The 26,436-nt window shown below is 46.2% G+C and overlaps 1 protein-coding gene across 1 annotated transcript in view; it reads left to right on the top strand.

The window, feature by feature from the left end:
* The window catches only part of LOC118375327 (potassium voltage-gated channel subfamily B member 2-like), a 337,287-nt gene that overhangs the window by 23,678 nt on the left and 287,173 nt on the right, over positions 1-26,436 (top strand). The window lies entirely within an intron of this gene.

Raw genomic sequence — 26,436 nt, 5'->3', positions numbered from 1 at the left:
GAAAATGGGGGGGAAAATGGTGCCATTTTGAGACAGATGTAGTGTGCTTTCACAAACACATATACTGTAGAGCTGATGGGCACTTGGCAGAGAGACTGTTCTCTGCTCTCTCAATAACTTTCTCTGTTATGTCTCTTTTTTATACCTCCCTCCTACTGGGGGACTGAGTTTTTATTATGTTACCTGTAGCATGCCCCAGAAGAAAGACAAAGAGAAAGGGAAAGAGAGACAGACGTAATGAGGTAGGGAATGCGGGGGAGTTAAGTTAAAATAAGGGAGAAAAGGGAGAAAGGAGAAGAGAGAGAGAAAGAGAAGAGAGAGAGGGGAGAGTAAGAGAGAGGTAAAAAAAAGAATGAGAGAGAGAGAGAGAGAGAGAGAGAGAGAGAGAGAGAGAGAGAGAGAGAGATAGTCATTGTTTTAAACACAGTGAACATCATGTTCTTCACGGACCTCTTCACACACAGTCCCAGCAGACAGTGAGGCTCTGCACTCTGTGAACACCTCTGTCTCTCTCTGTGTGTGCTTCTACACACGCACAGATGCACACATCTTCTAAAAGTGACAGCCTTGGAATAATGCTGACCCAGGTTGGTTAGCCTTGAGTGCCACAACACTGTTAGGACGAGACCACACACACACACACACACACACACACACACACACACACACACACACACACACACACACACACACACACACACACACACACACACACACACACACACACACACACACACACACACACACACACACTCTCTCAATTTCAATTTAAGGGATTAATTGGCATGGGGAACATGTGTTAATGTTAATGGAATAGATAATAAACAGTAACAAATGAACAGTAAACATTATACTCACAAATGTTCCAAAAGAATAAGTACATTTCAAATGTCATATTATATCTACAGTGTATACAGTGTTGTAGTGATGTGCAAATAGTTCTAGGGTGTTAATTCTTCACTGGTTTACCTTTTCTTGTGGCAACAGGTCATACATCTTGCTGCTGTGATGACACACTGTGGTATTTCACCCGGTAGATATGGGAGTTTATCAAAATTGGAGTTGTTTCCTAATGTTTTGTGTAATTTGAGGGAAATATGTGTCTCTAATATACATTACATACATAATACATTGGGCAGGAGGTTAGGAAGTGCAGCTCAGTTTCCACCTCATTTTGTGGGCAGTGAGCACATAGTCTGTCTTCTCTTGAGAGCCAGGTCTGCCTACGGCAGCCTTTCTCAATAGCAAGGCTATGCTCACTGAGTCTGTACATAGTCAAAGCTTTCCTTCATTTTTGATCAGTCACAGTGGTCAGGTATTCTGCCGCTGTGTACTCTCTGTTTAGGGCCAAATAGCATTCTAGTTTGCTCTGTTTTTTTGTTCATACTTTCCAATGTGTCAAATAATTATATTTTTGTTTTCTCATGATTTGATTGGGTCTAATTGTGTTGTTGTCCTGGGGCTCTGTAGGGTGTGTTTTTGTTTGTGAACAGAGCCCCAGGACCAGTTTGCTCAGGGGACTGTTCTCCAAGTAATCTTTCTGTAAGTGATGGCTTTGTTATGAAAGTTTTGGGAATCGCTTCCTTTTAGCTGATTCTAGAATTTAACATCTCTTTTCTGGATTTCGATAATTAGCGGGAATTGGCCTAATTCTGCTCTGCATTCATTATTTGGTGTTTTGTTGTACACTGAGGGTATTTTTTGTAGAATTCTACATGCAATCTCAATTTGGTGTTTGTCCCATTTCGTGAATTCTTGGTTGGTGAGCGGATACCAGACCTCACAGACATAAAGGACAATGGGTTCTATAACTATATTTATATATATATTTATATAACTGATTGATCTTAATCTTAATCAAATTGTATGTTCCTTTTGTTGGCATTGAAGGCCCTTCTTGCCTTTACTCTCAGATCTTTCTTTCTTTTTCATAGCTTTGTGGATGACGCTGGTGTTTAGGCTGAGGTATGTATAGTTTATGTGTGCTCCTGGGCAACGGTGTCTAGCTGGAATTTTGTATTCGTGGTCCTGGCAACTGGACCTTTTTTTGGAAAACTATAATTGTTTTCTTACTGATATTTTTGTCTTACTGGGCCCAGGTTTGACATAATCTGTGCAGAAGATCTAGGGGCCCTCCTTGTAGGCCCTCCTTGGTTGGGTACAGAAGCACCAGATCATCAGTAAACAGTCGACATTTGACTTCAGAATCAAAATCAAAAGTATTTGTCACATACACATGGTTAGCACATGGTTAACAGATGGTTAGCACATGGTTAGCACATGGTTAGCACATGGTTAGCACATGGTTAGCACATGGTTAGCAGATGTTAATGCGAGTGTAGCGAAATGCTAGTAGGGTGAGGCCGGATTCTGCAGACTGTTCTAGTGTCCGAAGAGGATGCCAACTTTAACCACACACTTGTTGTTTGTGCTCCTTCTGTGGCTCAGTTGGTAGAGCATGGCGCTTGTAACGCCAGGGTAGTAGGTTCGATTCCCGGGACCACCCATACGTAGAATGTATGCACACATGACTGTAAGTCGCTTTGGATAAAAGCGTCAACTAAATGGCATATATTATTATTATTATTATTAAATGGATTTTCATAATGTCATATTCTTTTCCGCATTCTATTAATTTGCAAAGGCTTTTTTGATATCAACAAAGCATGAGAAAACTTTGCCTTTGTTTTGGTTTGTCAATTAAGGTGCGCGGGGTGGATACGTGGTCGGTCGTACGGTCATTTGGTAAAAAGCCAACTTGACATTTGCTCAGTAGATTGTTTTCGCTGAGGAATTGTATGAGGCTGCTGTTAATGATATTGCAAAGGATTTGTCCAGGATTTCTGTTGAGGTGATAGTTATTAGGGTCAAATTTGTCTCCACATTGAGCCGATGTCTGAAGTGCTGTTCCATCTTTTTCTGTATTGTATTTCTGTATTGTTTTAGTGATTCACCATAGAATGACAGATTTGTACCTTGTCAGCTCAGGGGTTTGAACTCACAACCTTTCGGTTACTAGTCCAACGCTCTAACCACTAGGCTACGCTGCGGCCCCATAGCGAAGGCGTAGACTCAGGTTCTCTGGGTCTCTATGTTTTTGGTTGGACACATTTCTCAATTTCATTCTTAAGTTCTTGCCTTCTTCAATCATCATTGTTGTTCATTTTCTTAGGTCGTGTGCTAGACATTTTTAGATTTGATAGGCAAGTTGAAAGGTAAAATATACCGTATAGGTTTTCTACTGCCGAGTTTACATCTTCCCTATTACAGTGAAACATTTCCTGCAGGAAGTTGTCTAAAGGGGACTTGTTGTTGACTAGTTGCTTTTTGGTAGTCTCTCTCTCACACACCCCTGGACATGATACTGCAGGGGCACAAATTTCACTGGGGACATGCCTCCCCCGCCACATTCTGAAATTGCATATTTCTCTCTCTCTCTCTAGTCGTCCTCCATCACTGTAATCTTTTCCTTAGGTCAGACCTGGGTAGATGACTGTTCTTTCAGCTCAGTGATCACACTTGATTCAACCAATCAATTAATCAATGAGTTTAATCAGGTGTTGAAATCAAGTCCTCACAATGTTAGCTGGAAGGTCTGCAGGCTGTTGTACCAGGCCAACTCTAACGCATCTTATTGGACTATAATCAACCAATCATCGTCATTAAGTTTGATTAAATTCACCCGGATTAGGGTGTATCAGATGAGAGCCTTGCTGCTCTGTGTGTGTGTGTGTGTGTGTGTGTGTGTGTGTGTGTGTGTGTGTGTGTGTGTGTGTGTGTGTGTGTGTGTGTGTGTGTGTGTGTGTGTGTGTGTGTGTGTGTGTGTGTGTGTGTGTGTGTGGCCCATCTCAGTACTAGGTGAGCCTGTGAGGCTTTGATGTGATCTGGCACCATCACACACACACAGGTGAGCACACACACACACACACACACATCACACACACACACACACACACACACACACACACACTTACTCACATTCCCTCACTGTGTCTGTAGCTATGTTAATCAGCTTAGCTAAGGTCATTGTGCCTCTGGAGCCAAGGGCCCGGCTGGGGAAAAGAGAAGGCCATGGACAAAGACTCACTCAGGGACCCATGTGACCTGTGTCAAGGACAGAGGGCCAGCCTGCCAGGCAGTTAGTCAGCCAGCTAGTCAATCAGATTGATAGCCAGTCAGCCAATAGAGAACCATAAATCCAGCATAGGCTGCTAACCAATAGAGAACCATAAATCCAGCATAGGCTGCTAACCAATAGAGAACCATAAATCCAGCATAGGCTGTCAGCCAATAGAGAACCATAAATCCAGCATAGGCTGCTAGCCAATAGAGAACCATAAATCCAGCATAGGCTGCTAACCAATAGAGAACCATAAATCCAGCATAGGCTGCTAACCAATAGAGAACCATAAATCCAACATAGGCTGTCAGCCAATAGAGAACCATAAATCCAGCATAGGCTGCTAACCAATAGAGAACCATAAATCCAGCATAGGCTGCTAACCAATAGAGAACCATAAATCCAGCATAGGCTGCTAACCAATAGAGAACCATAAATCCAGCATAGGCTGCTAGCCAATAGAGAACCATAAATCCAGCATAGGCTGCTAACCAATAGAGAACCATAAATCCAGCATAGGCTGCTAACCAATAGAGAACCATAAATCCAGCATAGGCTGTCAGCCAATAGAGAACCATAAATCCAGCATAGGCTGCTAACCAATAGAGAACCATAAATCCAGCATAGGCTGCTAACCAATAGAGAACCATAAATCCAGCATAGGCTGCTAACCAATAGAGAACCATAAATCCAGCATAGGCTGTCAGCCAATAGAGAACCATAAATCCAGCATAGGCTGCTAACCAATAGAGAACCATAAATCCAGCATAGGCTGCTAACCAATAGAGAACCATAAATCCAGCATAGGCTATCAACCAATAGAGAACCATAAATCCAGCATAGGCTGCTAACCAATAGAGAACCATAAATCCAGCATAGGCTGAACCATAAATCCAGCAACCAATAGAGAACCATAAATAAATCAACCCAGCATAGGCTGTCAGCCAATAGAGAACCATAAATCCAGCATAGGCTGCTAACCAATAGAGAACCATAAATCCAGCATAGGCTGCTAACCAATAGAGAACCATAAATCCAGCATAGGCTGCTAACCAATAGAGAACCATAAATCCAGCATAGGCTGCTAACCAATAGAGAACCATAAATCCAGCATAGGCTGTCAACCAATAGAGAACCATAAATCCAGCATAGGCTGCTAACCAATAGAGAACCATAAATCCAGCATAGGCTGCTAACCAATAGAGAACCATAAATCCAGCATAGGCTGCTAACCAATAGAGAACCATAAATCCAGCATAGGCTGCTAACCAATAGAGAACCATAAATCCAGCATAGGCTGTCAACCAATAGAGAACCATAAATCCAGCATAGGCTGCTAACCAATAGAGAACCATAAATCCAGCATAGGCTGCTAACCAATAGAGAACCATAAATCCAGCATAGGCTGCTAACCAATAGAGAACCATAAATCCAGCATAGGCTGCTAACCAATAGAGAACCATAAATCCAGCATAGGCTGCTAACCAATAGAGAACCATAAATCCAGCATAGGCTGTCAACCAATAGAGAACCATAAATCCAGCATAGGCTGCTAACCAATAGAGAACCATAAATCCAGCATAGGCTGTCACCAATAGAGAACCATAAATCCAGCATAGGCTGCTAACCAATAGAGAACCATAAATCCAGCATAGGCTGCTAACCAATAGAGAACCATAAATCCAGCATAGGCTGCTAGCCAATAGAGAACCATAAATCCAGCATAGGCTGCTAACCAATAGAGAACCATAAATCCAGCATAGGCTGCTAACCAATAGAGAACCATAAATCCAGCATAGGCTGCTAACCAATAGAGAACCATAAATCCAGCATAGGCTGCTAACCAATAGAGAACCATAAATCCAGCATAGGCTGCTAACCAATAGAGAACCATAAATCCAGCATAGGCTGCTAACCAATAGAGAACCATAAATCCAGCATAGGCTGCTAACCAATAGAGAACCATAAATCCAGCATAGGCTGCTAACCAATAGAGAACCATAAATCCAGCATAGGCTGTCAACCAATAGAGAACCATAAATCCAGCATAGGCTGCTAACCAATAGAGAACCATAAATCCAGCATAGGCTGCTAACCAATAGAGAACCATAAATCCAGCATAGGCTGTCAGCCAATAGAGAACCATAAATCCAGCATAGGCTGCTAACCAATAGAGAGAACCATAAATCCAGCATAGGCTGCTAACCAATACAGAACCATAAATCCAGCATAGGCTGCTAACCAATAGAGAACCATAAATCCAGCATAGGCTGCTAAAGCCAATAGAGAACCATAAATCCAGCATAGGCTGCTAACCAATAGAGAACCATAAATCCAGCATAGGCTGCTAACCAATAGAGAACCATAAATCCAGCATAGGCTGTCAGCCAATAGAGAACCATAAATCCAGCATAGGCTGCTAACCAATAGAGAACCATAAATCCAGCATAGGCTGCTAACCAATAGAGAACCATAAATCCAGCATAGGCTGCTAACCAATAGAGAACCATAAATCCAGCATAGGCTGTCAGCCAATAGAGAACCATAAATCCAGCATAGGCTGCTAACCAATAGAGAACCATAAATCCAGCATAGGCTGCTAACCAATAGAGAACCATAAATCCAGCATAGGCTATCAACCAATAGAGAACCATAAATCCAGCATAGGCTGCTAACCAATAGAGAACCATAAATCCAGCATAGGCTGTCAGCCAATAGAGAACCATAAATCCAGCATAGGCTGCTAACCAATAGAGAACCATAAATCCAGCATAGGCTGCTAACCAATAGAGAACCATAACCAATAGAGAACCATAAATCCAGCATAGGCTGCTAACCAATAGAGAACCATAAATCCAGCATAGGCTGTCAACCAATAGAGAACCATAAATCCAGCATAGGCTGCTAACCAATAGAGAACCATAAATCCAGCATAGGCTGTCAACCAATAGAGAACCATAAATCCAGCATAGGCTGCTAACCAATAGAGAACCATAAATCCAGCATAGGCTGCTAACCAATAAATCCAGAACCATAAATCCAGCATAGGCTGCTAACCAATAGAGAACCATAAATCCAGCATAGGCTGCTAACCAATAGAGAACCATAAATCCAGCATAGGCTGCAACAGTCAGCCAATAGAGAACCATAAATCCAGCATAGGCTGCTAACCAATAGAGAACCATAAATCCAGCATAGGCTGCTAGCCAATAGAGAACCATAAATCCAGCATAGGCTGCTAACCAATAGAGAACCATAAATCCAGCATAGGCTGCTAACCAATAGAGAACCATAAATCCAGCATAGGCTGCTAACCAATAGAGAACCATAAATCCAGCATAGGCCAGCAGCCAATAGAGAACCATAAATCCAGCATAGGCTGTCAGCCAATAGAGAACCATAAATCCAGCATAGGCTCAGCCAATAGAGAACCATAAATCCAGCATAGGCTGCTAACCAATAGAGAACCATAAATCCAGCATAGGCTGCTAACCAATAGAGAACCATAAATCCAGCATAGGCTGCTAGCCAATAGAGAACCATAAATCCAGCATAGGCTGCTAACCAATAGAGAACCATAAATCCAGCATAGGCTGCTAACCAATAGAGAACCATAAATCCAACCATAAATCCAGCATAGGCTGCTAACCAATAGAGAACCATAAATCCAGCATAGGCTGCTAACCAATAGAGAACCATAAATCCAGCATAGGCTGCTAACCAATAGAGAACCATAAATCCAGCATAGGCTGCTAACCAATAGAGAACCATAAATCCAGCATAGGCTGCTAACCAATAGAGAACCATAAATCCAGCATAGGCTGCTAACCAATAGAGAACCATAAATCCAGCATAGGCTGTCAGCCAATAGAGAACCATAAATCCAGCATAGGCTGCTAACCAATAGAGAACCATAAATCCAGCATAGGCTGCTAACCAATAGAGAACCATAAATCCAGCATAGGCTGCTAACCAATAGAGAACCATAAATCCAGCATAGGCTGCTAACCAATAGAGAACCATAAATCCAGCATAGGCTGCTAACCAATAGAGAACCATAAATCCAGCATAGGCTGCTAACCAATAGAGAACCATAAATCCAGCATAGGCTGCTAACCAATAGAGAACCATAAATCCAGCATAGGCTGCTAACCAATAGAGAACCATAAATCCAGCATAGGCTGTCACCAATAGAGAACCATAAATCCAGCATAGGCTGCTAACCAATAGAGAACCATAAATCCAGCATAGGCTGCTAACCAATAGAGAACCATAAATCCAGCATAGGCTGCTAACCAATAGAGAACCATAAATCCAGCATAGGCTGCTAACCAATAGAGAACCATAAATCCAGCATAGGCTGCTAACCAATAGAGAACCATAAATCCAGCATAGGCTGTCAACCAATAGAGAACCATAAATCCAGCATAGGCTGCTAACCAATAGAGAACCATAAATCCAGCATAGGCTGCTAACCAATAGAGAACCATAAATCCAGCATAGGCTGTCAACCAATAGAGAACCATAAATCCAGCATAGGCTGCTAACCAATAGAGAACCATAAATCCAGCATAGGCTGCTAACCAATAGAGAACCATAAATCCAGCATAGGCTGCTAACCAATAGAGAGACCATAAATCCAGCATACCATAAATCCAGCATAGGCTGTCGCCAATAGAGAACCATAAATCCAGCATAGGCTGCTAGCCAATAGAGAACCATAAATCCAGCATAGGCTGCTAACCAATAGAGAACCATAAATCCAGCATAGGCTGTCAGCCAATCAATAGAGAACCATAAATCCAGCATAGGCTGCTAACCAATAGAGAACCATAAATCCAGCATAGGCCAGCATAGGCTGCTAAAACCAATAGAGAACCATAAATCCAGCATAGGCTGCTAACCAATAGAGAACCATAAATCCAGCATAGGCTGCTAACCAATAGAGAACCATAAATCCAGCATAGGCTGCTAACCAATAGAGAACCATAAATCCAGCATAGGCTCTAACCAATAGAGAACCATAAATCCAGCAACCAATAGAGAACCATAAATCCAGCATAGGCTGTCAGCCAATAGAGAACCATAAATCCAGCATAGGCTGCTAGCCAATAGAGAACCATAAATCCAGCATAGGCTGCTAACCAATAGAGAACCATAAACCATAAATCCAGCATAGGCTGTCAGCCAATAGAGAGAACCACAAATCCAGCATAGGCTGCTAGCCAATAGAGAACCATGAATCCAGCATAGGCTGCTAACCAATAGAGAACCATAAATCCAGCATAGGCTGCAACCAATAGAGAACCATAAATCCAGCATAGGCTGCTCATTCTCGTCCTCTCCAATAGAGAACCATAAATCCAGCATAGGCTGCTAACCAATAGAGAACCATCTCCAGCATAGGCTGCACCAATAGAGAACCATAAATCCCATAGGCTGCTAACCAATAGAGAACCATAAATCCAGCATAGGCTGTCAACCAATAGAGAACCATAAATCCAGCATAGGCTGCTAACCAATAGAGAACCATAAATCCAGCAGGCTCTAGCCAATAGAGAACCATAAATCCAACATAGGCTGCTCCAATAGAGAACCATAAATCCAGCATAGGCTGCTAGCCAATAGAGAACCATAAATCCAGCATAGGCTGTCAGCCAATAGAGAACCATAAATCCAGCATAGGCTGCTAACCAATAGAGAACCATAAATCCAGCATAGGCTGCTCAACCAATAGAGAACCATAAATCCAGCATAGGCTGCTAACCAATAGAGAACCATAAATCCAGCATAGGCTGCTAACCAATAGAGAACCATAAATCCAGCATTAGGCTGTCAACCAATAGAGAACCATAAATCCAGCATAGGCTGCTAGCCAATAGAAAACCGTAAATCCAGCATAGGCTGCTAGCCAATAGAGAACCATAAATCCAGCATAGGCTGCTAACCAATAGAGAACCATAAATCCAGCATAGGCTGTCAGCCAATAGAGAACCATAAATCCAGCATAGGCTGCTAGCCCTAGAGAACCATAAATCCCAGCATCTAATAGAGAACCATAAATCCTGCTAACCAATAGAGAACCATAAATCCAGCATAGGCTCTCAGCCAATAGAGAACCATAAATCCAGCATAGGCTGCTCCAATAGAGAACCATAAATCCAGCATAGGCTGTCAGCCAATAGAGAACCATAAATCCAGCATAGGCTGCTAGCCAATAGAGAACCATAAATCCAGCATAGGCTGCTAACCAATAGAGAACCATAAATCCAGCATAGGCTGTCAGCCAATAGAGAACCATAAATCCAGCATAGGCTGCTCAGCCAATAGAGAACCATAAATCCAGCATAGGCTGCTAACCAATAGAGAACCATAAATCCAGCATTCTCCTAGGCTGTCAGCCAATAGAGAACCATAAATCCAGCATAGGCTGCTAACCAATAGAGAACCATAAATCCAGCATAGGCTGCTAGAGAACCAATAGATAGAACCATAAATCCAGCATAGGCTGCTAACCAATAGAGAACCATAAATCCAGCATAGGCTGCAGCCAATAGAGAACCATAAATCCAGGCATAGGCTGAGAACCATAAATCCAGCCAATAGAGAACCATAAATCCAGCATAGGCTGCTAACCAATAGAGAACCATAAATCCAGCATAGGCTGCTAACCAATAGAGAACCATAAATCCAGCATAGGCTGCAGCCAATAGAGAACCATAAATCCAGCATAGGCTGCTAACCAATAGAGAACCATAAATCCAGCATAGGCTGCTAACCAATAGAGAACCATAAATCCAGCATAGGCTGCTAACCAATAGAGAACCATAAATCCAGCATAGGCTGCTAGCCAATAGAGAACCATAAATCCAGCATAGGCTGCTAACCAATAGAGAACCATAAATCCAGCATAGGCTGCTAGCCAATAGAGAACCATAAATCCAGCATAGGCTGCTAACCAATAGAGAACCATAAATCCAGCATAGGCTGCTAACCAATAGAGAACCATAAATCCAGCATAGGCTGCTAACCAATAGAGAACCATAAATCCAGCATAGGCTGCTAACCAATAGAGAACCATAAATCCAGCATAGGCTGCTAACCAATAGAGAACCATAAATCCAGCATAGGCTGCTAACCAATAGAGAACCATAAATCCAGCATAGGCTGCTAAACCAATAGCTGAATAGAGAACCATAAATCCAGGCTGCATAGGCTGCTAACCAATAGAGAACCATAAATCCAGCATAGGCCAGTCAGCCAATAGAGAACCATAAATCCAGCATAGGCTGCTAACCAATAGAGAACCATAAATCCAGCATAGGCTGCCTAAAGCCAATAGAGAACCATAAATCCAGCATAGGCTGCTAACCAATAGAGAACCATAAATCCAGCATAGGCTGCTAACCAATAGAGAACCATAAATCCAGCATAGGCTGCTAACCAACTAGTTGCAGGATTATTGTCTGACACACTTCACACGCTCTTCAGGCTCTCCAAGGGACAAGGATGGGGTGGGGGGGGGTCCATACTCCATTCCACAGGATCAGAGCTGATCTCCCGGTCTGACAGGAGGAGTGGGCCAGCTTTCCTGTCTTGTCTCCTGTTTTAGGGAGAAGAATGGAGATATTGATCTGACATATTGACTCCTGTTTCAGGGAGAGCGTGGATGAGAGGAGAGGGAGAGCATGGATGAGAGGAGAGAAGGAGAGCTTGGGCTTGGGAAGCTCTTCCTCTCTCCTCTCTTCCAAGCTCTCCCTCTCTCCTCTCACCCATGCGCTCCCTCTCTCCTCTCACCCACACTCTCCCTCTATCCTGTCATCCAAGCTCTGCCTCTCCTCTCATCCACACTCTCCCTTTCATCCTCCATTCTCCTCTCCTCATTCTTCTCTCCTCATTCTCCTCTCTTCATTCTCCTCTCCTCATTCTCCTCTCCTCATTCTCCTCTCCTCATTCTCTCCTCATTCTCCTCTCTTCATTCTCCTCATTATCTCCTCATTCTCCTCTCCTCATTCTCCTCATTCTCCTCTCCTCTCCTCTCCTCATTCTCCTCTCCTCATTCTCCTCTCCTCATTCTCCTCTCCTCATTCTCTCCTCATTCTCCTCATTCTCCTCTCTTCATTCTCCTCTCCTCATTCTCCTCATTCTCCTCATCTCTCCTCTCCTCATTCTCCTCTCTTCATTCTCCTCTCCTCATTCTCCTCATTCTCCTCACTCTTCTCTCCTCATTCTCCTCTCCTCATTCTCCTCTCCTCATTCTCCTCTCCTCCTCATTCTCCTCATTCTCCCTCTCTTTCTCTCATTCTCTCCTCATTCTTCTCATTCTCCTTCTCCTCTCCTCATTCTCCTCTCCTCATTCTCCTCTCCTCATTCTCCTCATTCTCCTCATTCTCCTCATTCTCCTCTCCTCATTCTCCCTCATTCTCCTCTCCTCATTCTCCTCATTCTCCTCTCCTCATTCTCCTCTCCTCATTCTCCTCCTCATTCTCTCTCCTCATTCTCCTCTCCTCATTCTCGTCATTCCCTCCTCATTCTCCTCTCCTCATTCTTGTCATTCCCTCCTCATTCTCCTCTCCTCATTCTCCTCTCCTCATTCTCCTCTCCTCATCTCCTCTCATTCTCCTCTCCTCATTCTCCTCTCCTCATTCTCGTCATTCCCTCCTCATTCTCCTCTCCTCATTCTCCTCTCCTCATTCTCCTCTCCTCATTCTCCTCATTCATTCTCCTCTCCTCATTCTCCTCTCCTCATTCTCCTCTCCTCATTCTCTCCTCATTCTCCTCATTCTCCTCTCCTCATTCTCTCCTCTCCTCATTCTCCTCTCCTCATTCTCTCTCCTCATTCTTCTCCTCTTTCTCCTCATTCTCTCATTCTCTCCTCATTCTCCTCTCCTCTCATTCTTCTCCCTCTCCTCATTCTCTCCTCATTCTCCTCATTCTCCTCTCATTCTCCTCTCCTCATTCTCCTCTCCTCATTCTCCTCTCCTCATTCTCCCTCATTCTCCTCATTCTCCTCTCCTCATTCTCCTCTCCTCATTCTCCTCTCCTCATTCTCCTCTCCTTCTCCTCATTCTCCTCATTCTCCTCATTCTCCTTCCTCTCTCCTCATTCTCCTCATTCTCCTCTCCTCATTCTCCCTCTCCTCATTCTCCTCTCCTCATTCTCTCTCTCTCTCTCCTCTCCATTCTCTCCTCATTCTCTCCTCATTTCTCTCATTCTCCTCTCATTCTCCTCTCCTCATTCTCTCATTCATTCTCCTCATTCTCCTCTCCTCATTCTCCTCTCATTCTCTTTCATTCCTCTCCTCATTCTCCTCATTCTCCTCTCTCCTCATTCTCCTCCTCTCCTCATTTCTCCTCTCTCCTCATTCTCCTCTCCTCATTCTCCTCTCCTCATTCTCTCCTCATTCTCCTCTCCTCATTCTCCTCTCCTCATTCTCCTCTCCTCATTCTCCTCTCCTCATTCTCCTCTCCTCATTCTCCCTCCTCATTCTCCTCTCCTCATTCTCCTCTCCTCATTCTCTCCTCATTCTCCTCTCCTCATTCCCTCCTCATTCTCCTCTCCTCATTCTCCTCTCTTCATTCTCCTCTCCTCATTCTCCTCATTCTCCTCTCCTCATTCTCCTCATTCTCCTCTCCTCATTCTCCTCTCCGTCTTCATTCTCTCATCATTCTCTCTTTCATTCCTCTCCTCATTCTCCTCATTCTCATTCTCCCTCCTCATCATTCTCCTGCCAGTCTCAGCCTAATTCATTCTCCTCTCGTCTTTCTCATCATTTATTTCTCCTCTCCTCAGATTATCCTCTCCTCATTCCCTGTCTCGGAGCCTAATTAACATTCTTTTCCCCTTAATTTGCCATGGTCTCTACCATAAGTTTCAGCTCCAGCCCCAGCCCACCACCCACCCAGCCAGTCCTCTGGCAGGCTGGATACAACCTCTCCCTTGGGTCTGGGATTACTGGCAGAGCCCCATAACAGCTGGCTCTGGTCCTGCTAAAGATGTTTTAAGTGAACTCGTCTCGTCACAATAAATCCCAACCTAAATAGCGTGTCATCTTTTTTGTGTGTGTGTTTAATTGCTTCTCTCTGTATCATTGAGTAGGGCCAGGAAGTAAGTAGTTCACTGTTAGTTTACACCTGTTGTTTACCAAACATCTGACAAATACATTGTATTTTCTCAAGTACTTTGGTTGTTTGCTTTGGCCTGTCTGGAGTCCCAGATGGGTTCTGTACTTCCCACTTTTGGATTGTCTCCATAGCAACAGGCTCAACCAAGCACACATAAAGCATTTGCAATGATTTGACATAATATTTGAAGCAAGGTCTGGTGTCGGTGACTCTGAATGATGTATCACTGCTGGGCCAGTGGCTCTCTTCTTAACCCTGTAAACTGGTCTGGTGTTGGTGACTCTGAATGATGTATCACTGCTGGGCCAGTGGCTCTCTTCTTAACCCTGTAAACTGGTCTGGTGTTGGTGACTCTGAATGATGTATCACTGCTGGGCCAGTGGCTCTCTTCTTAACCCTGTAAACTGGTCTGGTGTCGGTGACTCTGAATGATGTATCACTGCTGGGCCAGTGGCTCTCTTCTTAACCCTGTAAACTGGTCTGGTGTTGGTGACTCTGAATGATGTATCACTGCTGGGCCAGTGGCTCTCTTCTTAACCCTGTAAACTGGTCTGGTGTCGGTGACTCTGAATGATGTATCACTGCTGGGCCAGTGGCTCTCTTCTTGACCCTGTAAACTGGTCTGTTGTTGGTGAATCTGAATGATGTATCATTGCTGGGCCAGTGGCTCTCTTCTTGACCCTGTAAACTGGTCTGTTGTTGGTAACTCTGAATGATGTATCATTGCTGGGCCAGTGGCTCTCTTCTTAACCCTGTAAACTGGTCTGGTGTTGGTGAATCTGAATGGTGTATCACTGCTGGGCCAGTGGCTCTCTTCTTAACCCTGTAAACTGGTCTGGTGTCGGTGACTCTGAATGATGTATCACTGCTGGGCCAGTGGCTCTCTTCTTAACCCTGTAAACTGGTCTGGTGTTGGTGACTCTGAATGATGTATCATTGCTGGGCCAGTGGCTCTCTTCTTAACCCTGTAAACTGGACAGACAGGAGAGACAGACAGGTTTTCTCCTCCCCAGACAGCCAGACAGGTTTTCTCCTCCAGACAGAGAGACAGACAGGTTTTCTCCTCCAGACAGAGAGACAGACAGGTTTTCTCCTCCCCAGACAGCCAGACAGGTTTTCTCCTCCAGACAGAGAGACAGGCAGGTTTTCTCTTCCCCAGACAGCCAGACAGGTTTTCTCCTCCCCAGACAGACAGACAGGTTTTCTCCTCCCCTGACAGACAGACAGGTTTTCTCCTCCCCTGACAGACAGACAGGTTTTCTCCTCCCCAGACAGCCAGACAGGGTTTCTCCTCCCCTGACAGCCAGACAGGTTTTCTCCTCCCCTGACAGACAGACAGGGTTTTCTCCTCCCCAGACAGCCAGACAGGGTTTCTCCTCCCCTGACAGCCAGACAGGTTTTCTCCTCCCCTGACAGACAGACAGGTTTTCTCCTCCCCAGACAGCCAGACAGGTTTTCTCCTCCCCAGACAGACAGACAGGTTTTCTCCTCCCCTGACAGCCAGACAGGTTTTCTCCTCCCCTGACAGCCAGACAGGTTTTCTCCTCCCCTGACAGCCAGACAGGTTTTCTCCTCCCCTGACAGACAGACAGGTTTTCTCCTCCAGACAGAGAGACAGGCAGGTTTTCTCCTCCAGACAGAGACAGACAGGTTTTCTCCTCCAGACAGAGAGACAGACAGGTTTTCTCCTCCCCAGACAGCCAGACAGGTTTTCTCCTCCAGACAGAGAGACAGGCAGGTTTTCTCCTCCCCAGACAGCCAGACAGGTTTTCTCCTCCCCAGACAGACAGACAGGTTTTCTCCTCCCCTGACAGCCAGACAGGTTTTCTCCTCCCCTGACAGCCAGACAGGGTTTTTCCTCCCCTGACAGACAGACAGGTTTTCTCCTCCCCTGACAGACAGACAGGGTTTTCTCCTCCCCAGACAGCCAGACAGGTTTTCTCCTCCCCTGACAGCCAGACAGGGTTTCTCCTCCCCTGACAGCCAGACAGGTTTTCTCCTCCCCAGACAGCCAGACAGGTTTTCTCCTCCCGTGACAGACATACAGGTTTTCTCCTCCCCTGACAGACAGACAGGTTTTCTCCTCCCCTGACAGACAGACAGGTTTTCTCCTCCCCAGACAGACAGACAGGTTTTCTCCTCCCCTGACAGCCAGACAGGTTTTCTCCTCCCCTGACAGCCAGACAGGGTTTCTCCTCCCCTGACAGACAGACAGGTTTTCTCCTCCCCTGACAGACAGACAGGTTTTCTCCTCCCCTGACAGCCAGACAGGTTTTCTCCTCCCCTGACAGCCAGACAGGTTTTCTCCTCCCCTGACAGACAGACAGGTTTTCTCCTCCCCAGACAGACAGACAGGTTTTCTCCTCCCCAGACAGCCAGACAGGTTTTCTCCTCCAGACAGCCAGACAGGTTTTCTCCTCCCCAGACAGAGAGACAGGTTTTCTCCTCCCCAGACAGACAGACAGGTTTTCTCCTCCCCAGACAGCCAGACAGGTTTTCTCCTCCAGACAGCCAGACAGGTTTTCTCCTCCCCAGACAGAGAGACAGGGTTTCTCCTCCCCTGACAGCCAGACAGGTTTTCTCCTCCCCAGACAGACAGACAGGGTTTCTCCTCCCCTGACAGCCAGACAGGTTTTCTCCTCCCCAGACAGACAGACAGGGTTTCTCCTCCCCTGACAGCCAGACAGGGTTTCTCCTCCCCTGACAGCCAGACAGGGTTTCTCCTCCCCTGACAGCCAGACAGGTTTTCTCCTCCCCAGACAGCCAGACAGGGTTTCTCCTCCCCAGACAGAGAGACAGGGTTTCTCCTCCCCTGACAGCCAGACAGGTTTTCTCCTCCCCAGACAGCCAGACAGGTTTTCTCCTCCCCTGACAGCCAGACAGGTTTTCTCCTCCCCTGACAGCCAGACAGGTTTTCTCCTCCCCTGACAGCCAGACAGGTTTTCTCCTCCCCAGACAGCCAGACAGGTTTTCTCCTCCCCTGACAGCCAGACAGGTTTTCTCCTCCCCTGACAGCCAGACAGGGTTTCTCCTCCCCAGACAGAGAGACAGGGTTTCTCCTCCCCTGACAGCCAGACAGGTTTTCTCCTCCCCAGACAGCCAGACAGGTTTTCTCCTCCCCAGACAGCCAGACAGGTTTTCTCCTCCCCTGACAGCCAGACAGGTTTTCTCCTCCCCTGACAGCCAGACAGGTTTTCTCCTCCCCAGACAGCCAGACAGGGTTTCTCCTCCCCAGACAGCCAGACAGGTTTTCTCCTCCCCAGACAGACAGACAGGTTTTCTCTTCCCCAGACAGACAGACAGGTTTTCTCCTCCCCAGACAGACAGACAGGTTTTCCTCTCCAGACACACAGGCAAGCTAGGTCCGTAGTGGAATACGGTATGTTAGACTATGTGGGATTGAGATTAGATCAGGCATCCCGATCTAAATACTGTTTTTAACCCCCAGAATGGTCAGATGCTAAAACAAATGATTTTCACAATCAGAAGGCATTACAACTCGGCAAGCACAGAATATGTAATCCTTCTCACCCCCCTTAAAATATTTAGATGCACTATTGTAAAGTGGCTGTTCCACTGGATGTCATAAGGTGAATGCACCAATTTGTAAGTCGCTCTGGATAAGAGCGTCTGCTAAATGACTTAAATGTAAATGTAAATGTAAATGTCCCAAAGCACACCCTATTCTCTATATAATGCACCAATTTTGACAAGACCCTTATGGGGATCCCGCCCATATGTAGGGACTAGGGTGCCCACAGTGATTCATCCCTCCTGATTTAGCCTGGTTGTGTTATTAATTCAATATGTATTTATTCTGTTTATTCACATGGCAGGACTGATGAGACCTCAGCCTTTAATCTGGGCTCAATAGAGTCAGAGACAATGTTGGGATTGGGTGAAGTGACGCACTACATCCCCCAAGGGTAGCCTCGTTGGTGTGTGTGTGTGTGTGTGTGTGTGTGTGTGTGTGTGTGTGTGTGTGTGTGTGTGTGTGTGTGTGTGTGTGTGTGTGTGTGTGTGTGTGTGTGTGTGTGTGTGTGTGTGTGTGTGTGTGTGTGTGTGTGTGTGTGTGTGTGTGTGTGTTTGAACCCATTCATACATTAATGCCTGCATGCATGTTCTCGTCCGTGTGTGTGTGTGCGATCATGTTGTGTGTGTGTGTGTGCGATCATGCTGTGTGTGTGTGTGTGCGATCATGCTGTGTGTGTGTGTGTGTGTGTGTGTGTGTGTGTGTGTGTGTGTGTGTGTGTGTGCGATCATGCTGTGTGTGTGTGTGTGATGTGCTGTGTGTGTGTGTGCTGTGTGTGTGTGTGTGTGTGTGTGTGTGTGTGTGTGTGTGTGTGTGTGTGTGTGTGTGTGTGTGTGTGTGTGTGTGTGTGTGTGTGTGTGTGTGTGTGTGTGCGATCATGCTGTGTGTGTGTGCGATCATGCTGTGTGTGTGTGTGTGTGTGAGATCAAGCTGTGTGTGTGATCATGCTGTGTGTGTGTGTGTGTGTGTGTGTGTGTGTGTGTGTGTGTGTGTGTGTGTGTGTGTGTGTGTGTGTGTGTGTGTGTGTGTATGTGTGTGTATATGTGTGTGTGTGTGTGTATATGTGTGTGTGTGTGTATATGTGTGTGTGTGTGTGCGATCTCTTGTCTCATCATTTGAAGACAGCCAGTCACAATCACAGTGGTTGCTGAGGTTTTTCAAAGCCCAGAGATATCACATGGGGTCTGCTTAATTTCAATGTCTGCATTTAAACCCAGACCTCACCGTTCTTCCCTATTGCTTCAAAGACCACAGATCTGCAACTCTGTTATCACACTGGTTCTGCTAACTAAGCATCTCAAATGCACCCTATTCCCCTATGGGCTTTGGTCAAAAGTCATGCACTATAAATGCAATAGTCTGCAATTTGGGACATAGACTAACTCCTGAGGTGAACCCTTCTGTCTGTCTGTCCTGTCCTGGTCCTGTCCTGTCCTGTCTGTCTGTCTGTCTGTCTGTCTGTCTGTCTGTCTGTCTGTCTAGGGCTGGGGGATGAGACCAGTATAGTGCAGGGTCAGGGCTGTAGGGCTGTAGGGCTGTAGGGCTGTAGGGCTGGGGGATGAGACCAGTATAGTACAGGGTCAGGGCTGTAGGGCTGTAGGGCTGTAGGGCTGTAGGGCTGGGGGATGAGACCAGTATAGTACAGGGTCAGGGCTGTAGGGCTGTAGGGCTGTAGGGCTGTAGGGCTGTAGGGCTGGGGGGTGAGACCAGTATAGTACAGGGTCAGGGCTGTAGGGCTGTTGGGCTGTAGGGCTGTAGGGCTGTAGGGCTGTAGGGCTGTAGGGCTGGGGGATGAGACCAGTATAGTATAGGGTCAGGGCTGTAGGGCTGTAGGGCTGTAGGGCTGTAGGGCTGGGGGATGAGACCAGTATAGTATAGGGTCAGGGCTGTAGGGCTGTAGGGCTGTAGGGCTGTAGGGCTGTAGGGCTGGGGGATGAGACCAGTATAGTATAGGGTCAGGGCTGTAGGGCTGTAGGGCTGGGGGATGAGACCAGTATAGTATAGGGTCAGGGCTGTAGGGCTGTAGGGCTGTAGGGCTGTAGGGCTGGGGGCTGAGACCAGTATAGTACAGGGCTGTAGGGCTGTAGGGCTGTAGGGCTGTAGGGCTGTAGGGCTGGGGGATGAGACCAGTATAGTATAGGGTCAGGGCTGTAGGGCTGTAGGGCTGTAGGGCTGTAGGGCTGGGGGATGAGACCAGTATAGTACAGTGTTAGGATACCTTTTCTGTAGGGCTGTAGGGCTGTAGGGCTGTAGGGCTGTAGGGCTGGGGGATGAGACCAGTATAGTACAGGGTTAGGGCTGTAGGGCTGTAGGGCTGTAGGGCTGTAGGGCTGGGGGAAGAGACCAGTATAGTACAGGGTTAGGGCTGTAAGGGCTGTAGGGCTGTAGGGCTGTAGGGCTGTAGGGATGTAGGGCTGGGGGAAGAGACCAGTATAGTACAGGGTTAGGGCTGTAGGGCTGTAGGACTGTAGGGCTGTAGGGCTGGGGATGAGACCAGTATAGTACAGGGTTAGGGCTGTAGGGCTGTAGGGCTGTAGGGCTGGGGCTGAGACCAGTATAGTACAGGGTCAGGGCTGTAAAAGGGCTGATAGGGCTGTAGGGCTGTAGGGCTGTTGGGCTGTAGGGCTGTATGGCTGTAGGGCTGGGGATGAGACCAGTATAGTATAGGGTCAGGGCTGTAGGGCTGTAGGGCTGCAGGGCTGTAGGGCTGGGGATGAGACCAGTATAGTATAGGGTCAGGGCTGTAGGGCTGTAGGGCTGGGGGATGAGACCAGTATGTAAGTATAGGGTCAGGGCTGTAGGGCTGTAGGGCTGTAGGGCTGTAGGGCTGGGGGATGAGACCAGTATAGTATAGGGTCAGGGCTGTAGGGCTGTAGGGCTGGGGGATGAGACCAATATAGTATAGGGTCAGGGCTGTAGGGCTGTAGGGCTGTAGGGCTGTAGGGCTGGGGGATGAGACCAGTATAGTATAGGGTCAGGGCTGTAGGGCTGTAGGGCTGTAGGGCTGTAGGGCTGGGGGATGAGTCTCTATAGAACTTTGATGAGCCCAACAGGCTCTGAGCTCTGATACTGTACCTTTTCAGTGAAATGTTTGCCAGGGACACTATACAGGGCAGTGTTTCCCAAACTTGGTCCCGGGGACCCAAAGGGGTGCATGGATTTACCATCAAGCTTTGATGATTTGAATCAGCTGTGTAGTACCAGGGCAAAGAATACAACGTCCTTGAGATCCCCACTACCAAGAATAAAACGCCCTTGAGATCCCCAGTACCAAGAATAAAACGCCCTTGAGATCCCCAGTACCAAGAATAAAGCACCCTTGAGATCCCCAGTACCAAGAATAAAACACCCTTGAGATCCCCAGTACCAAGAATAAAACACCCTTGAGATCCCCAGTACCAAGAATAAAACGCCCTTGAGATCCCCACTACCAAGAATAAAACGCCCTTGAGATCCCCACTACCAAGAATAAAACGCCCTTGAGATCCCCAGTACCAAGAATAAAACGCCCTTGAGATCCCCACTACCAAGAATAAAACGCCCTTGAGATCCCCACTACCAAGAATAAAACGCCCTTGAGATCCCCAGTACCAAGAATAAAACGCCCTTGAGATCCCCAGTACCAAGAATAAAGCACCCTTGAGATCCCCAGTACCAAGAATAAAACACCCTTGAGATCCCCAGTACCAAGAATAAAACACCCTTGAGATCCCCAGTACCAAGAATAAAACACCCTTGAGATCCCCACTACCAAGAATAAAACGCCCTTGAGATCCCCAGTACCAAGAATAAAACGTCCTTGAGATCCCCACTACCAAGAATAAAACGTCCTTGAGATCCCCACTACCAAGAATACAACGTCCTTGAGATCCCCACTACCAAGAAAACAACGTCCTTGAGATCCCCACTACCAAGAATACAACGTCCTTGAGATCCCCACTACCAAGAATACAACGTCCTTGAGATCCCCACTACAAAGAATAAAACGCCCTTGAGATCCCCACTACCGAGAATAAAACGTCCTTGAGATCCCCACTACCAAGAATACAACGTCCTTGAGATCCCCACTACCAAGAATAAAACGTCCTTGAGATGGGCTGTTGTCCCACTACTGTAAGAATAAAACGTCCTGTGAGATCTGTTTTCCCACTGACTGTAACTGTGATGCTGAATAAAACGTCCTTGATGCTGATCCCCACTACCTGATTGGGCTGTTGTCAATAAAACTGTGATGCTGATTGGGCTGTTGAGATCCCGTTGGTGACTACCAAGAATACAACGTCTGTAACTGTGAGATCCCCACTACCTGTGAAGAATACAACGTTGGTGACCTTGATGCTGATCCCCACTACCAAGAATAAAACGTCCTGTGAGATCCCCACTACCAAGAATACAACGTCCTTGAGATCCCCACTACCGAGAATAAAACGTCCTTGAGATCCAGAGCGTTGGTGACACTACCAAGAATACAACGCTGTTGAGATCCCCACTGGGCCAAGAATAAAACGTCCTTGAGATCCCCACTACCAAGAATACAACGTCCTTGAGATCCCCACTACCGAGAATAAAACGTCCTTGAGATCCCCACTCTACCAAGAATACAACGTCCTTGAGATCCCCACTACCAAGTTTGGGAGAAAAAAAAAATATTGGATAAAAATTGAGACTCTAGACCTAGATGACTGTATATCATATACTGTTTTTGAGGAAAGTAATTCTGCTTTGAAAGTTGATCAACTTTGTAATCTCACTATTGATAAAAAACGTCTTTCAATGTTTTTGGTGACTGTAACTGATGCTGATTGGGCTGTTGTCATGTTATTCCGCAGCGTTGTTGACTGTAACTGTGATGCTGATTGGGCTGTTGTCATGTCTATAAGCCTAGCCCCGTGATCTCTTTGGGGGTTGATCCGAGTGTTCTGTACTAACTGTGATGCTGATTGGGCTGTTGTCATGCACCCAGAGCGTCAACTGTGACTAACTGTGATGCTGATTACTGTTGTCATGTTATCCAGAGCGTTGGTGCTGTAAGATGCTGATTGGGCTGTTGTCATGTTATCCAGAGCGTTGGTGACCACTGTGATGCTGATTGGGCTGTTGTCATGTTATCCAGAGCGTTGGTGACTGTAACTGTGATGCTGATTGGGCTGTTGTCATGTTATCCAGAGCGTTGGTGACTGTAACTGTGATGCTGATTGGGCTGTTGTCATGTTATCCAGAGCGTTGGTGACTGTAACTGTGATGCTGATTGGGCTGTTGTCATGTTATCCAGAGCGTTGGTGACTGTAACTGTGATGCTGATTGGGCTGTTGTCATGTTATCCAGAGCGTTGGTGACTGTAACTGTGATGCTGATTGGGCTGTTGTCATGTTATCCAGAGCGTTGGTGACTGTAACTGTGATGCTGATTGGGCTGTTGTCATGTTATCCAGAGCGTTGGTGACTGTAACTGTGATGCTGATTGGGCTGTTGTCATGTTATCCAGAGCGTTGGTGACTGTGACTGTTGTGATGCTGATTGGGCTGTTGGGTCATGTTATCCAGAGCGTTGGTGACTGTAACTGTGATGCTGATTGGGCTGTTGTCATGTTATCCAGAGCGTTGGTGACTGTAACTGTGATGCTGATTGGGCTGTTTTCATGTTATCCAGAGCGTTGGTGACTGTAACTGTGATGCTGATTGGGCTGTTGTCATGTTATCCAGAGCGTTGGTGACTGTAACTGTGATGCTGATTGGGCTGTTGTCATGTTATCCAGAGCGTTGGTGACTGTGACTGTAACTGTGATGCTGATTGGGCTGTTGTCATGTTATCCAGAGCGTTGGTGACTGTAACTGTGATGCTGATTGGGCTGTTTTCATGTTATCCAGAGCGTTGGTGACTGTAACTGTGATGCTGATTGGGCTGTTGTCATGTTATGTTATCCAGAGCGTTGGTGACTGTAACTGTGATGCTGATTGGGCTGTTGTCATGTTATCCAGAGCGTTGGTGACTGTAACTGTGATGCTGATTGGGCTGTTTTCATGTTATCCAGAGCGTTGGTGACTGTAACTGTGATGCTGATTGGGCTGTTGTCATGTTATCCAGAGCGTTGGTGACTGTAACTGTGATGCTGATTGGGCTGTTTTCATGTTATCCAGAGCGTTGGTGACTGTAACTGTGATGCTGATTGGGCTGTTGTCATGTTATCCAGAGCGTTGGTGACTGTAACTGTGATGCTGATTGGGCTGTTTTCATGTTATCCAGAGCGTTGGTGACTGTAACTGTGATGCTGATTGGGCTGTTGTCATGTTATCCAGAGCGTTGGTGACTGTAACTGTGATGCTGATTGGGCTGTTGTCATGTTATCCAGAGCGTTGGTGACTGTAACTGTGATGCTGATTGGGCTGTTTTCATGTTATCCAGAGCGTTGGTGACTGTAACTGTGATGCTGATTGGGCTGTTGTCATGTTATCCAGAGCGTTGGTGACTGTAACTGTGATGCTGATTGGGCTGTTGTCATGTTATCCAGAGCGTTGGTGACTGTAACTGTGATGCTGATTGGGCTGTTGTCATGTTATCCAGAGCGTTGGTGACTGTAACTGTGATGCTGATTGGGCTGTTTTCATGTTATCCAGAGCGTTGGTGACTGTAACTGTGATGCTGATTGGGCTGTTTTCATGTTATCCAGAGCGTTGGTGACTGTAACTGTGATGCTGATTGGGCTGTTGTCATGTTATCCAGAGCGTTGGTGACTGTAACTGTGATGCTGATTGGGCTGTTGTCATGTTATCCAGAGCGTTGGTGACTGTAACTGTGATGCTGATTGGGCTGTTTTCATGTTATAACCAGAGCGTTGTCATGTGACTGTAACTGTGATGCTGATTGGGCTGTTGTCATGTTATCCAGAGCGTTGGTGACTGTAACTGTGATGCTGATTGGGCTGTTGTCATGTTATCCAGAGCGTTGGTGACTGTAACTGTGATGCTGATTGGGCTGTTTTCATGTTATCCAGAGCATTGGTGACTGTAACTGTGATGCTGATTGGGCTGTTGTCATGTTATCCAGAGGCCTGTAGGGCTGTAGGGCTGTAGGGCTGTAGGGCTGTAGGGCTGGGGGATGAGTCTCTATAGAACTTTGATGAGCCCAACAGGCTCTGAGCTCTGATACTGTACCTTTTCAGTGAAATGTTTGCCAGGGACACTATACAGTAACTGTAACTGTGATGCTGATTGGGCTGTTGTCATGTTATCCAGAGCGTTGGTGACTGTAACTGTGATGCAACAATTGAATTACTCTCTGTTGCCGACGTTTACTGACACCGTAACGTATTCAACAGATGTTGAGCATTCGTTTTAGAGTATTTCGTTAACAGAAATGTAGCTAGATAGCTAGCTAGAATAAACAATGAATCCCAACGCATGACGTAACGTTAGTTAGCGAGCCAGCTAACGTTACCTAGCTAGCTAACAGTACACTAACTTGAAATGAAAATACTAGATGTGCGTAATATCTGAAAATGTAGCTAGCTAGACTATCTTACCCACATGCATCATGGTTGGACACTTCTCCTGTCTGATGTCATGCAAGGTTGCCCTTAGTTTGAAGATGTAATCCAGATATATGTTTTCTCCATTTCCTTAGCTATCATACTCGAATTCCACTGGTTTTCCAACTCGGTCCTCCAGAAAGTAGAGAGCATACACAATAGCTCGCTAACAGTACACTTTAACTTGACATTAGGTTTATGCAGTTTTACTACGTGACACGATTACCTAAACATACTGACCAGCTCCAATAGACAGACACGTACTATAATGGCAGACCAATCCGAAATCATCTCTCGGCATGTCCAGCCCACTCATTATCTCAGCCAATCCTGGATAGTTGGAAGGTTCCCCCCTTTTTCTAATGCTAAAGCAACGGGGCTCGTAATTTAATAATTTTATTCTTATTCACAGAAGGCATACAAGTGAAATATTAACAAATGAATGTGCACATGTTCGAGAAGGTATTTCTGCCATAAAAAGCATAATGATATATATATTTTTTAAATTACGTTTGGGAAGTATCCATTAAATTTCCCTGCAGACTATTGTCGAGCCCTATCAGGGTACAACACACTTCCTTAGTGACCTGCGTTCACATGGAACCAAGCCCAACCCTCGTCCTAATAGTAATTCCCATAATCCCCTCTGATGACGATGTCACCACGTCTAGTGGGACGGAAATAACCGAGCCGGTTCCGTAGCGTTGGCGTCGTCTGGCACGGCATCATGGAAGTGTGATTGCTGTGACGATTGGGAGGACATCATGACTACAGTTAACAAATTAGTAGGGCTCTCAGGGATGAGGCAGATTAGGGATGATAGTGGACTCAGCTGTGTGTGTGTGTGTGCACGCGTGTGTGCGCGCGTGTGTGTGTACATGTGTATGTGAAGAGGTATAAGGGTGTGACACCGCTGGGGAAGAATAAGGGTGTGACACCGCTGGGGAAGAATAAGGGTGTGACACCGCTGGGGAAGAATAAGGGTGTGACACCGCTGGGGAAGAATAGGGGTGTGACACCGCTGGGGAAGAATAGGGGTGTGACACCGCTGGGGAAGAATAAGGGTGTGACACCGCTGGGGAAGAATAAGGGTGTGACACCGCTGGGGAAGAATAGGGTGTGACACCGCTGGGGAA

The sequence above is a fragment of the Oncorhynchus keta genome, chromosome 4, assembly GCF_023373465.1.
Source record: "Oncorhynchus keta strain PuntledgeMale-10-30-2019 chromosome 4, Oket_V2, whole genome shotgun sequence".
Classification (NCBI taxonomy): Eukaryota; Metazoa; Chordata; class Actinopteri; order Salmoniformes; family Salmonidae; genus Oncorhynchus; species Oncorhynchus keta.
This window is presented reverse-complemented; position numbering and strand designations above follow the sequence as displayed.